Below are 14,480 nucleotides of genomic sequence, written 5' to 3'. Positions count from 1 at the left end.
AGCTGGATCCTAATCACATGGCCCGTGTCGGACCGCTAGGGTCGAATGGGGAAGAAATTCCCGTTAGTTTAGTATATGACCAAGTAGAGGTGGCCGCTAAATATTGCCAACATGATTGTAAATTAGACCGCCTTTTGGACGGTGTAGAGTAGGAAGTGTTTGAGTCCAAGTGACTATGTACTTTCCTTGATATGTGTACTCTAGCTGAATTGTATAGCGTTTGTCATGGCAGACCTTTTCGCTTCAACCTTCGGACCCGAAGGTGCGAAGTGTTTCCGAATACCCGCACGGCCGAATAGACCGGGGTATGCGCGGAAAGCTAGGCGTAGGGGTCATAGTTGCTTGAACAGACAAGTTGTATCCGGCTAGCTATGTTATATTACATTGAGATTGTAAGAAACATCTTCCAGAGAGAATAGTTCCGTTAAGGGTTCCTTTCCCTGGGTTTGCATGCATTAGTGTACATGTCCGAATTGTGATGGGAAAATCATAGTGTATGTAACTTCTGGGGGTTCACAATGGAGTGAATGCAAAAATGTCTTTAATTCACTGACCGAATATTCCCTTAAGAATGCTAGCTTTCGGCTTCACCCAGTCTGAGGTACACATCCGGATGACCCGACAGTAACAATCACAGAGGTGCTCCCTTTATGCCCTAGCCGAACTAACGGGAACGTAGGGCATAAGCACATGAGCCAGACAACCCAGCTTGGCCAAAACTTAAGTCATATCGATGCATATAATGGCGAAGAAAAGGTACATATGGAGAAAGACACATATGTGAAGAGCTTGATGCTCAAAGAATAATAACAAGCTTCTGTCCAAGAAGCCCCCAGGGTATAATAGACGTACATATTTAAAGATGTATTCGTCAGGGTGTGCAGTCTAGCCGTACGAGAGATTTAAAGTGAAAAAGGTAAAAACCGGAAAACAGAGAAAAAAGAATGGAAACTTTAGGGGAGAGGGAGACAAAGAGTTTGGTGCTAGGCATAGAATCTTCGGAGTCTGGCCGCGTTCCAAGGGTTCGGCTCTAGACGGTTGTCTGCTGCATCACGCTCCTCCGGTGAGAACTTTGTCGATGATGAAGGGACCCTCCCATTTGGGCTTGAGTTTGTCCTTTTTCTTCTCCGGCAAGCGTAGAACGAGTTCACCAACATTGTAAGTCTTGGCCCGTACTTCTCTGCTTTGATATCTTCGAGCCTGCTATTGGTAAAATGCTGAACGGGCCTTTGCGACGTCGCGCTCCTCTTCTAGGGCATCAAGGCTGTCCTGCCGATCTAGCTTGGCTTCTCTCTCTTCGTACATACACACTCGAGGTGAGTCATGGATAATATCGCAGGGCAAAACAGCCTCTACGCCGTACACCATGAAGAAAGGTGTGTATCCGGTAGTACGGTTGAGCGTGGTCCGCAGCCCCCACAGTACGGAGTCAAGATCCTCAACCCAGTGCTTGTCTGATTCTCTCAAAGACCGCACCAGTCTGGGCTTGATGCGGCTCATAATAAGACCATTGGCTCGTTCGACCTGACCGTTGGTTTGCGGGTGGTAGATGGAGGCGTAATCGAGTTTAATGCTGAGATTAGTACACCAGGTTTTTACCTCGTCGACCGTGAAATTAGAGCCGTTGTCGGTGATGATGCTGTGTGGGACACCATAACGGTGCACAACACCGGATATGAATTCTATCACCGGGCCGGACTCGGCCATTTTGACCGGTTTAGCCTCTATCCACTTAGTGAATTTGTCTACCATGACCAGCAGATAATTTTTCTTATGGCTTCCCCCTTTAAGGGGTCCAACCATGTCGAGTCCCCATACTGTGAAAGGCCAAGTAATGGGGATAGTTTGTAAGGCAGTTGGGGGCATGTGACTTTGGTTGGCGAAGAGTTGGCATCCGACGCATCGTTGGACAAGGTCCTGCGCGTCTGCTTGGGCTGTCGGCCAATAAAACCCGGTACGGAAGGCCTTGCTAACAAGGGCCCGAGCTGCGGCGTGGTGTCCGCCGAGACCAGCGTGAATTTCCGCTAAAAGCTGCCGCCCCTCCTCCTCAGAGATACATCTTTGAAGTACTCCGGTAGTACTTTTCTTGTAGAGCTCTCCGTCGTGAACCTTGTAGGCCTTCGAACGTCGGACAATGCGGCGAGCCTCATTCTAGTCTTCGGGAAGCTCCTTCCTATTAATGTAGGCCAAGAAGGGTTCGGTCCATGGGGTAATGACTGCCATAATGAGATGGGCCGACGGTGTTATTTCGGTGGCTGAGCCCCCGGTACTATCGGTGTGTTCGGGATTGGAGGTTGTATTCGGGTCTTGACTGTTGTTGCCGCCCTCCCCTTGCCACACCACGGATGGCTTAAAAAGCCTTTCCAGGAAAATGTTAGGTGGGACTAGGTCGCGCTTGGCGCCAATGCGAGCGAGGACGTCCGCTGCCTGATTGCTTTCCCGGGCGACGTGATGAAATTTGAGCCCCTTGAACCGAGCTGATATTTTTAAGACGACATTATGATAAGCTGCCATCTTTGGATCTTTGGCATCAAAGTCTCCGTTTATTTGAGATATTGCGAGGTTTGAATCCCCGCGCACCTCTAGGCGTTGTATTCCCATGGATACGGCCATCCGAAGACCATGCAATAGGGCCTCGTATTCGACTGCGTTGTTGGAGTCTGTGTATAGTATTTGGAGTACATACTGGACGACATCTCCAGTAGGGGATGATAACACGACTCCCGCTCCTAGCCCTGCCAGCATTTTGGAGCCGTCAAAGTACATAACCCAATTGGAATATGCGCCGTACTCTTTAGTGAGTTCGGCCTCTGTCCATTCTGTGACGAAGTCGGCCAGTACTTGAGATTTGATGGCTCGTCGTGGCTTGTATGTTATGTCAAATGGAAGTAGCTCCATGGCCCATTTGGCGATCCGTCCCGTGGCATCGCGGTTGTTTATTATGTCATTGAGTGAGACTTCAGAAGCCACCGTGATTGAACACTCATGGAAGTAGTGTCGTAGCTTTCGGGATGCCATGAAGACCGAGTATGCTATCTTTTGGTAATGGGGGTACCAGGATTTGCATGGTGTGAGGACAGTAGATACGTAGTATACTGGTTTTTGAAGTGGGAATTTGTGTCTGTCCTGTTCTTGTTCGATGACGAGCACGGCGCTCACCACCTGATGTGTTGCTGATATGTATAGCAACATGGGTTTGCCAGCGTTTGGTGCGGCCAGAATTGGGTTGCTTGTTAGGAGGGACTTTATTTCCTCCAATCCGGCAGTTGCCGCGTCTGTCCATTCAAAGTTGTCGGTGCGCCGTAAGAGGCGATAGAGTGGTAGTGCCTTTTCTCCTAATCTGGAGATAAAGCGACTTAACGCTGCCACGCAACCGGTTAGTTTTTGGACTTGTTTGAGGTTTGTTGGCGTAGCCAACTGTGACAGAGCTCGGATTTTAGCTGGATTTGCTTCTATTCCTCTATGGGAAATGATGAAGCCCAGCAGCTTTCCAGCGGGGACGCCGAAGACACATTTTTCTGGGTTGATCTTAATGTCATATGCCCGGAGGTTGTCGAATGTAAGACGTAAGTCGTCTATTAGTGTTCCGACGTGCCTAGTTTTGATGATGACGTTATCGACGTAGGCTTCCACTGTCTTGCTGATCTGCTTCTCTAGGCATGTTTGAATCATGCGTTGGTATGTGGCGCCGGCGTTCTTGAGCCCGAAGGGCATGGCGTTGAAGCAGAATGGCCCGTATGGGGTAATAAATGCTGTTGCAGCTTGATCGTATTCCTTCATTTTGATTTGATGGTATCCGGAATATGCATCGAGGAAACACAGTGAGTCGTGTCCTGCGGTGGTGTCAATAATTTGATCGATGCGGGTGAGGGGGAAGGGATCCTTAGGGCAAGCCTTGTTGAGATCTTTGAAATCGACACACAGGCGCCAGGATTTGTCCTTCTTTGGTACCATCACCAGGTTTGCCAGCCAGTCTGGATGTTTGATTTCTCTAATGAATTCGGCCTCGATAAGTTTGGCCAGCTCCTCCCCCATGGCTTGTCGCTTGGGTTCGGAAAAGCGCCGCAGTGTTTGCTTGACCGGTTTAAATCCCTTTAATATATTAAGTCTATGTTCGGCCAGCTTGCGTGGGATCCCTGGCATATCTGAAGGGTGCCAGGTGAATATGTCCCAGTTTTCGCGCAGGAATTCCCGTAGTGCGGCGTCAACTATTGGGTTTAGTTGTGCTCCGATAGATGCTGTCTTCTTTGAGTCTGTTAGGTGGACCTGGAATTTGACTATTTCCTCTGCTGGTTTCAAGGAGGTGGACTTGGGGCGTTTGTCGAGGATCACATCGTCCCTGTCCACCGTGGAGCGTAGTGCGGTTAATTCTTCGGCCGCGAGGGCTTCGGATAGCGCCTCAGGGATGCGGTTTTGTTTTCAGCGCGGAGTGCTATGTCCGGATCACTGGCGAGAGTGATTATACCGTTTCGTCCGGGCATTTTGAGCTTCATATACCCGTAATGAGGTATAGCTTGGAAGCGTGTAAAAGCATCCCGCCCCAACAGGGCGTGGTATCTGCTGCTGAACGGGGCCACTTGGAAAGTGATTTCTTCGGACCGATAATTCTCCGGCGTGCCGAATACCACATCCAAAGTGATTTCCTTGGAAGGTTGTGCTACTTTGCTTGATGCGGCTCCTGTCTATTTCCATTTTGTGGAGTGTGTCCTCATAAATGAGGTTTAGTCCGCTGTCGCCATCCATGAGGACCTTAGTAAGTCGAAACCCGTCCACGATGGGACTGAGGACTAATGCGGCTGGCCCTCGGACTTGCCTGTACCTCGGTTCATCACCGGCATTGAATGTTATAGCCGTGTCGTTCCAAGGGTTTATTGCAGCGATTTGGCAGACTACGGCGAGGTCGCGAAGTGCCCTTTTGCGCTTGTTGTTTGAAGCGAATGTCTTGAAGACCGTCAATACTCTTGTGTCGTCGTTTTTTGGAGGGTGTTGCTCTGGGGTGTCCTTGATAAGGATGTCCTCGCCGCTCTTGGCTACCTGCCGGAGTATCCAACATGCTCTAAGGCTGTGGGTTGCCACGGCATCGGGTGTCGTGTGTATTTTGCATGGGCCATCGAGCCATCCCTCCAGAACGGTGCCGTGCCACACAATGGGTTTATGTTTCTTGACTATTGGACTGAGCGTGCCATGGGGGCGCGCCCTCTTCGCCTGTAAGAGGAGTTGAGTTGGGACCGACGGTTCCCAGCAAGCTGCCTGAGTTTTCCAGGCGCTTTCCATCATGCTGTACTTTTGTACGATAGTTGCTAAGTCAGCGAACTTCAATATGTGGCGGCGATTGATGGCATTAAGGATTCCTTCGTTTGCGCAATTGTTGCAAAACGCTGATATCGCGTCCTCGTCGCTGCAATATTTTACCTTGTCTTTGAAAAGGATGAATCTGGCCCAGAAGTGGTGGACCGTTTCCTGAGACTTGCGCTTTATTCTCATGAGAGCGTCTATGTCCGGGCGGGTGGGTGGAATTAAATCCGAACCCTGGCCTGACCGGTTATCCGGAGTCTGAAGACCTTCAAGAGTCAACAGTCCGGGCTCCGGAGTATCTTCTGACTGTTTAGGACCACCGTCCGATTCTATGTCCGGAGGGCTGGTCGCATCCTTTCGCTGGTGGGTATTCGGTTCTTCCTGATCAGCGATCCGGACATAGTCCGTCTTCGATATAGAAGAAGACCCTCCGTTCTGCTCCTCGACCACCGCTATCTGGTGGGTGACCGGTGGAGTTTTGGTTCCTCCTTGATCGGTTTTAGGCCCAATCCGATCGTAATCTATGGCGATTCCCAAAGCGGCGATGCGATCTAGGAGCTCGTTCAAGGACGAAAACTCTGCCAAATCCATCTGCTTGGAGTGTTCGTAGTTGACGCAAAGGGGGTTTTCGATGGCCCGAGAGGTCATCATCAGCTCAACGGCCGAACGGGCGATCATGGTAAAGCCGCCCAGCCGGAGGGTTTGGCCTGGGGCTAGGACTCCCCCGGAGGTGATATTTTCTTTAAGGACAAGGCGAGACATCGAACCTTTCGTCGACGTCATAGTGGAATTCTCAATGAAAGCACCAATGTCGGTGTCAAAACCGGCGGATCTCGGGTAGGGGGTCCCGAACTGTGCGTCTAAGGTTGATGGTTGCAGGAGACAGGGGACACGATGTTTACCCAGGTTCGGCCCTCTCTATGGAGGTAATACCCTACTTCCTGCTTGATTGATCTTGATGAATATGAGTGTTACAAGAGTTGATCTACCACGAGATCGTAATGGCTAAACCCTAGAAGTCTAGCCTGTATGACTATGGTAATGAGTATATGCTTTCCGGACTACACCCTCCGGTTTATATAGACACCGGGGGGATCTAGGGTTACATAGAGTCGGTTACATAAGAAAGAATCTTCATAGTTTGGTCGCCAAGCTTGCCTTCCACGCCAAGGAGAGTCCAATCCGGACACAGGTATAGTCTTCGACCGTCATGTCTTCACAGCCCACCAGTCCGGCCCATTGATAATATGCCGGACGCCCGAGGACCCCTTAGTCCAGGATTCCCTCAGTGTGTTTCTATATCCCTTACAGAATTAAGTTTCCCTCTAGGCAGTCCAGCATGCAACTGTTATGGTACTGGTGTGCAACTAAAATGACTTATATGTGCAACTAGTGTCCAACTTCCCATGCTGGGCGCCAGGTTTTGCTGTGGTATGGCACTTCTGTGCAACTATAAAAGCGTTTGGTGTGCAACTAGAAACTAAAAAAAAGTACTGAATGCAACTTCATTAGTTGGACACCAGGTTGCTGTAGAGGGTAGATTAGCATGCAACCACTTTGACGCTTGTTGTGCAACTAAACAAATGTCACGTGTGCAAAGTGCGAGTGTTTTTAAAGGTGCAACTAGATTTCCTGCAATTATCCTCTGTGCCAACACATGTCCTATTACTGTGTAGCTGGATGTGTGCATTCGTGCGACTAAAAAAAGATATATTGTTTTCTTTTTGTATTGTGCAGGACGTATGATGCACATAATGGTAGAGTTCTATGGACTTGAGTTGATGGTGCCGTTCGGACCAAAGGCAATAACAAATCAGTGTACAAGTTTCCGTAGAGATGACACAAAGAAGGGTGACATGATTGAGACAATTGCGCACTTCAGGGATATACAAAAAACTGATCCAGACTTCTTCTATAAGGTAAAATATGATGAAGAGGATAGAGTTGTCAACATATTTTGGGTGGATGGCTTAGCTCGAAAAGCTTTTGCGGAGGCGTACCACGATTGCATATCGTTTGACACCACCTACATGACAACATGTACAATATGCCGTCCGCGCCCTTCATTGGAATAAACCGACATGGCCAGTCTTTCATGTTGGGATGCGCGTTTGTGAGGTAGGAGTTGGCATCAAGCTTTGATAGGGTCTTCCGAGCATTCCTAGAGGCTATGGATGGCAAACCTCCTGATAACTTCATAACCGATCAAGATGGTGTGATGAAGCAGTCAATAGAGAGCATCTTTCCCACCACCATGCATCATTGTTGTCGATGGCACATCATGAAAAAGGCTCAGGAAAAGGTTGGTTGGCTGTTGTGCCGGAATCCAGGGCTGTCTGATGATTTCAACTACTATGTTGACTTCAGCTTCACTCCAGAAGAATTTGAGCAGAACTGGGCTGGGTTAATGGTGAAGTACGAGGCTATAACACACACACACACACACTTCGAGAAGTTGTACGGGTACAGGTCAACTTGGGTGCCCTGCTACTTCAAACACAGGTTCTTCCCCTTCCTGTAGTCTACACAACGTAGTGAGGGGTTCAACGCCATCCTAAAAAGATATGTGAACCCACACAACTCAATGCTGAACTTCGTCAAGCAATATGAGAAAATTCAGAACCACATCCTTGACAAGGAAGGCTGCAATGATTACATGACAAAACACCTTGAGATCGAGCTCTGGTCCAACTTCCCAATAGAGAGGCAAGCTTACGAAACCTACACTAGAGACCTTTACCGCAAGTTCCAGGAAGAGTTTGTGCTGATTGGACGTTATAATGCATTCCAAGATGGTGCTGATATGTTTGAGCTCAGACCGAAGCAGGAATTTGTTGCCAAATATGGTTCTCGAAACTATTTGGTCCAGGCAAAGGTGGGGGAGGGTTCATATTCCTGTGAGTGCTGCAAAATGGACAAGAACAACATGCTCTGTTGCCACATCCTCAAGGTGTTCACCCATCTTGGAGTTGACGTCATACCAGAAAGGTACATGCTCCAACGGTGGACACCTACTGCTGTCCCTAGTGTGTCAGGGACCGGGTATGAGCCACCGGATGAAATGCCTCCTCAATGAAAGAAGTAGATAAGGGAGATAAACATGATATATGATTTTCAGAAACTAGCCAAGTTTGCGAGTGGCTCTGATGCAGCACAGGCCATTGTATACAAGCATATGCGTGGAGCACATACCGAGATCAGCCACTTGAACAAGTCCAAGAAAAAGAAGAAACCGACTGCTGCTACGGGGCAATCAGATGATGGCAACCCTCAAGGACCTCCACCACCTCTAGGTCCTACACGGCATGCTCCGCCACCTCCTCCCCCGCATGGCTAACAAGCAGTGCCCCTCCTACTCCTACCAATGGCCCTACAGGCAGTACTCAAGGACCTCATCATACAGGTAATTACCTGCCCCAACTCCCCATCTAACTAGGTTTATAATTTCAGTTGCACACATCATGGTGCCCAGTTGCACAGAATAGGCTATCAAGTTGCACACAACAGACTACTTAGTTGCGAAAAAACTCATTCGATCTACGCGCACCACCCCAAACCCCCTGTTGAGTGTGCTATGTTACTTCGAGCATGAACATGAACCACTAACTTGTTTTTCCTGTTTTGGCTATAGGTGATTACAATCCAACTGCCACGACGGGCCATGCTCCTACCACTACAAAAAAATACACTTCCGCGATGATACGTGTTTGTCACAGTTGGTCACGTTTTCTGTCATGCATGTACATCCATGACGATTTTATGATAGAATCAAGATAGTCATACCTGTGCTGTCGTAGAAGTGTTCCATGACATTACCAAATTTATCATCACGAAAGTGTCCACTTCCAGGATGATAAATCGCGCGTCACATAAGTGCTTTCATCAAGGGTGACCGACACGTGGCATCCACCATAACGGAACGCCGTTAAGCTATCGGGTCCAGTTTTGGATCCGATAACCCATTAACAACCCCGACCAATGGGGATTTTCCACGTGTAAAATCATCATTGGCTGGAGGAAACACGTGTCGGCTCACCGTTGGGACAAATGTCATCCACTCATTGGACCCAAAGCGCCTATGAAACATTGACACGTGGCACGGCCCAACAAAGGCCCATTCCGGTGAAAAGGCCAGCCCGTTTGGCTTGGTCAAAAGGTTGCGGGCCGGCCCACGACAAGCCTGTTAACGACCTATTCGCATATAGCCCATTTACAGCCCGCTAACCCAGGGCCCGTTTACGGCCTATCCGAATTAGGCCCAGTAGCGTCATATGGGCCGTCCAATATATTTCCAGCCCGTTTTAACTTCCGGCCCATGTATGGCCCATGACGTCTTTCGGCCCATATGAGGCCCTTAGTAACTCTCGGCCCATTAACGGCCCGTGGTAAAACTGGTCCGTAATGAATAGTGTATCACTTTATACCCATTAACGACACGTGGTGAAACTGGCCCATAATGAACAGTGTATCACTTTATACCCATTAATGGCCCATTATTCCGTTGGGCCGTTTCCAGCCCATGTTATCTTTCGGCCTTCTCAGGGTCCATTTATTCTTGGGCTCATTTCCAGCATTCGTTTACTTACGGACCGTTACTGTCATTTTCTGCTTGTGGGCCAAATTCAGCCCGTGGTTACAGTCGGCCCGTTTGTGGCCCGTTAATACGTTGGGCCGTTTTCATAGCGTCGTCAAATACGGCCGATTAATGACGACCCATTATGGTCGGCCCATGAACGGACGATTTCAACTCTAGCCCATTTTCGACCATAATGTGGTCTGTTATTGGCCCATGTTTGGCCAACCGATCATACGACCCGTAGAAGGCCCATTGATGATACGACCCATAGAAGGCCCATTGTGTCTATGGCCAGTATAAGGCCCATTGTTTCTACCCCGCAGAATGCTCATTGTTTCTATGGCCCTTAGAAGACACATTGTTTCTACGGCCCGTAGGAGGCCCATGTTAACTACAGTAAATATGTAGCCCATGGTTATTGTGGCCTAGTTTTAAAAAATAGGTTATTGCGGCCACTAGCAAACCGCGGAAAAAGAACTACGCTGACTACAAGAAAAGAAATAAACAAGACAATAAGGAAATAAATAAGTAAGCAACTTACTCTAGGCTATCACGGCTATTACACATATTACATCCACTGGGCATCAAAGTTCGCCACTAGTGCAAATATAGGGAACAAAGCAGCATATAAACGCCGCAACAAAACAAGTCCAGAACTGAAACCACTTCCGAAGAGCTCAAGAAACAATATCCTAGGTACCCATAATGCTGGCAAGATGCTTAGCAAGCTTATTAACTTTCTCTTGTTTGGCGCTTAAATCCTCCAGCACTTGCTGTTGCACCAGAAAGTATGCATCTGAATTCTGCAGGGACTTCCTCAGTCCTTCAGCTTCCTGTCGCATAACATCTGATCGATGTCTTTCAACTTGAAGTTGAGAATCAAGAAGCCGAACTGATTAAGGCAGCGAGTTCGAAGAGCTGGTGCCAGCAGTAGTAGCCAGTAACTCGAACACTACATCAAGACAGGACTTTGGGGTTGTCTCAGTGTCTTCAATATAGTTTTTATCAGCTTTCTTGGTGACCAACAGGGATGTCTCACTATCTTGAACCTTATCTGCATTACTTCCTTTACCATTGCATAACGGGGTACTCTTCTCCAATATTTTATCCGCGTTCTAAAAGAGAAACAAACAAACACATCACAGGTTTAGAATGTAGTATATGAAACTCATTTTGGTAAACCAGTTCAGTAGTAAGGTGGTCAGGATAACAGCATGAAATAAACAAATATCTATGTAGTATGGTCACTGTATGGTCTATATCATTCTAGTTTATGTTGCCAAATCAAGATAGATACAGTTCGAATCATATCTATTTAAGACAAAGCAGCATAGACATAATATAAGTGTGGGAAACTACACAGCAGTAACAACACTTGTAATGTGCATGGCATGAGAACATAACTGTTTATTCAATTGAAACCGAAATCAACATAGAGCAAGTTACAACAGCACACGTTAAAGAAACAGGTTTAAAACATACCTATTGCGCCATTGGAGTTTCAATTGCATCCTTCAAATTTGAAATTAGTTGGTATGAGTAAATACAGTGATGCAAGAGCAAAGTAGTATGAACCATAGCTATGGAACCTGACCTGAGAACAATTCTTCTTCTGCTTTAAGCATTGACTCGGGGTTCGGAGTGGTGGTCCTCGTGCTTTGGGCACTGCAATTGCCTTACTAACTGCTCGTGTTTCGGTGCTTTGTGGTGGAGACGGTGCTGTGTCAACGGGAACTGGGTTACTATCTGCTGGGGTTGGGGTTAGAAGGGGTGTAGCTGGTTCTCCGTCCAACTGGGTAGGGGTACAATCTGCGTGAGTCTGGGTTATGTGTGGTGGGGCTGGTTCTTGGGCAAGTACAACCGTGGTTCTATCTCCATCGACAGGTAGCACGATCTTTTCTGAAGACCGTGTTTTTACTCCCACAGATACTGCCATCACCCCCTCCAATTGAAATGGCTGATAAACAATAAAAGTAATTGAATGTACAGACATTGTAAGATAGACAGGTGCAATGGATAGTAGGTAAGAAAACAGGGCATGAAATAATTCACATTTATGTTGTCTAACCAAATAGAATAGCAGGACATAATTTCACATATATGATGGCTAATTAAACAGGATAGCATGACACAGTTTCACATGTATGATGGCTAACTAAACAGGATAGAATGACATACTTCAAAATATGATGACTATGTAAATAGGATGACATGATATGACTATACGACGTGTCCATTAAAGTGGTTGGCATGCCATAAATCACAAACATGCCGTCGATAGAAACATGATGGCATGATATAATTCACGGATAGAATGACATAATTCAAAATATGATGACTATGTAAACAGGATGAGATGATATAACTATATTATGTCTTTAGAAAATGGGTTGGCATGCCATAATTCAGATACATGCTGTCTATGTAAACATCATGGCATGATATAATTCGAATATATGATTTATATACTAAGGAAGTGAGCAGAGGGCAAGCGCATATATGATGTGTCAACTAAGGAGATGGCATTCAATATCGTGTATATGATGTAAAAACTAAGCATTGAAATACAACATATGCATGATATGAGTAATATAACCATGCCAAGTTTGAGCATACACCTCAGGGGGATAATAGGACCGGTCATCTGCCTCTGAATCCTCCTCTGAAGAGCTATCTGTAACCAGCAAGATATCTGCTTCAGCAGGTAGCATTGTCTGCTCTGAAGACCTTGTTTTCACTCCAGATTTCTCCATCACCAATTCAAATGGCTGATGCACAGGAAGAGCAGTTGAATATACAAACATTGTCTACAAAAGCAATGAGAAATACAAAAAAAGGTCGGCATGATATAATTCACATATATGACGCTTGGCTAAATAGCACGACATTGCATAATTCACATATATAATGCCTTGCAACAAGATAGCATTGCATAATTCACATATATAATGTCTTGCAACAAGATGGCATTGCATAATTCACATATATGGTAATTAGACACTAAATAGGTGGCATTCACACAAAGCATGTCTAAACTAAGCAAATGACATAGCAATGCAAGATACCATACACACGATATGAGCAACATAACACTGCCAAGTTAGAGCATGCACCTCGAGGGGGGGGGATAGGACTGGTCATCTGTCTCTGAATCCTCCTCTGAGGAGCTATCTGTAACCAGCAAGACATGCGCTTTGTTAGATAGCATTGTCTGCTCTGAAGACCTTGTTTCCACTCCAGATTTTTCCATGACCGTGCCGAGTGGCTGATGCACAGGAAGAGTAATTGAATGTACTAAAATTGTTGACAAAATTAACACGTAATAAAAATGACGTCATGATATAATTCACATATAAGATGACTGGCTAACCAGGGTGGCATTGCAAAATTCACATATATGATGCCTGGCTAAACAAGATGGCATTGCATGATTCACGTATACGATAAAGAAACTAAACAAATGGCATTGACACAAAGCATGTCTAAACTAAGTAGATGACATCTTTGATGTATACAGTAAGCAATGCAACGCATCATATGCATGATATTACCAACATCAGCATGCCAAGTTAGAGCGAAAACCTCATGGGGTAAATAGGAGTGGTCTTCTGCTTCTGAATCCCCCTCAGAACAGTTATCTTCCTCTTGATTATGATCCGAAATGGGTGGAGGGGGGGCTGCCTTTGCGCCCGCCATGGAGCGACGTCTGCATGAAATTTTATTGCCACGCAAGGCTCGTCTATTTTTCTCTACATGTTTAGTTCCATTGTGTACAATAACTGACATGCATAGGAATAAAACATAGTGAGATTATGTAAGGAGTGCATGCACAAATCCAGAGTGATGGTAGCAAACTGTGGATAGACCCAAAACCAACGATAGCAGGCAGATAATAGCTTTAGTTAAAAAAATACAGACAATGGATCCTTTAATGTTTGTTTGCACCCAACATGAAACTCATAGTAGACACCCGAGATTAACCTATAAGCAACATCCGCCGATCCCTGGTCGGCATCGTTTATGGTTGAGACTAGGATGGTATCTGATCATCTTCGAGCCCCCAACTTTCATTCTTGATTAATGAAAACATCCTTGGCAAATGCTTTCGCAGTTGTTCGTATTTCATAAATCCAAGAATTTCACCTCTGACTATGAAATACGAATGCCCCCGACTGTCCCTATTAATCATTATTCCGATCCTGAAGGCCAACACAATAGGACCGGAATCCTATGATGTTATCCCATGCTAATGTATCCAGAGCGATGGCTTGCTTTGAGCACTCTAATTTCTTCAAAGTAACGATGCCGGAAACACGACCCGGCCAATTGATAGTACTGATTGCTGCCCCAATATGTACCCCACAACCATTTAAAAACTCAAGTTTCAGCATAAGTTTGGACCTGACTCGGAGTCTAATAGGTGAACATGACGATAAAGTAGCATGTCATCATATTAAGCGATGCATAACGTAAGCAGGCACGGAAGATTGCGACCTCTCTTGCGGACCCGTGTAGTCCTCAAGGTCATCTGCTCAGTTGATGATGGTAATGCAGTTGTCATGGCTGCCGGCGACGGGGAAGAAGATCTGAGGCGGTGAAAGACAGTCTG

This window comes from Triticum urartu, chromosome 2A (genome assembly GCF_056163025.1).
Source record: "Triticum urartu cultivar PI428250 chromosome 2A, HENAU_Tu73, whole genome shotgun sequence".
In the NCBI taxonomy this organism is placed as follows: Eukaryota; Viridiplantae; Streptophyta; class Magnoliopsida; order Poales; family Poaceae; genus Triticum; species Triticum urartu.
The sequence above is the reverse complement of the archived record's forward strand: the minus strand, read 5'-3'. Positions refer to the sequence as shown.